At 35.7% G+C, this 849-nt stretch overlaps 1 non-coding gene across 1 annotated transcript; it reads left to right on the forward strand.

The window, feature by feature from the left end:
• Positions 1–222: 222 nt before the first annotated feature.
• Positions 223–328, forward strand: LOC122682292. Its single transcript, XR_006337310.1, has one exon. It is a non-coding gene; the product is annotated as a U6 spliceosomal RNA (small nuclear RNA).
• Positions 329–849: the final 521 nt, after the last annotated feature.

Below are 849 nucleotides of genomic sequence, written 5' to 3' on the forward strand. Positions count from 1 at the left end.
ATGCAAAATCTCAAATAACCTAACCTATCATCCAAAGAAATTAGAAAAAGAAGAAAAAACAAAGTCCCAAATCAGTAAAAGGGAGGAAATAATAAAATATCAGAACAGAAAAAAATAATATAGAGGCCAAAAAATAATATATAAGATCAACAAAACAAAGGGCTAGTCTTTTGAAAAGATAAACATAATCTTAGACAGGCTCATTAAGAAAAAAAAAAGAGAGTGCTGGCTTCAGCAGCATATATACTAAAATTAAGAATGATACGGAGAAGATTAGCATGGCCCCTGTGCAAAATGATATGCACATTTGGATGCATTCCAAACTTTAAAAAAGAGAAAGACAAGAAAAAAAAGGGAAGGGGACCCAAATAAACAAATAAGAAATGAAAGAGGAGAAATTATAATCAACATCACAGGGAATGAAAAAATGATAAATAGTCCAATGGTTAAGAATCCACCTTGCAATGCAGGAGAAATGGGTTCAACCCCTGGTCAAGGAACAAAGATCCCACATGCTACAGAGCAACTAAACCCATGAACCACAATTACTGAGTCCACATGCTCCAGAGCCCATGTGCTGCAACTAGAGAACCTGCATGCTGCAACTACTGAAGCTCACGTACCATTACTAGAAAGTCCACAAACCACGGGAAAGACCCTGCATGATGAAATAAAGACCCTGTGTGCTGCAACCAAGACCCAATGCAGCCAAACAGATTAAATAAATAAAAAGGATACTACAAACAATTATATGCCAACAAATTCAACAACCTAGAAGAAATGGATAAATTTCCAGAAACATATGGTCTTCCAAAACTGAATTGGGAGAAATAGACAATCTGAACAGAT

The sequence above is a fragment of the Cervus elaphus genome, chromosome 23 (assembly GCF_910594005.1).
Source record: "Cervus elaphus chromosome 23, mCerEla1.1, whole genome shotgun sequence".
NCBI classification, from domain to species: Eukaryota; Metazoa; Chordata; class Mammalia; order Artiodactyla; family Cervidae; genus Cervus; species Cervus elaphus.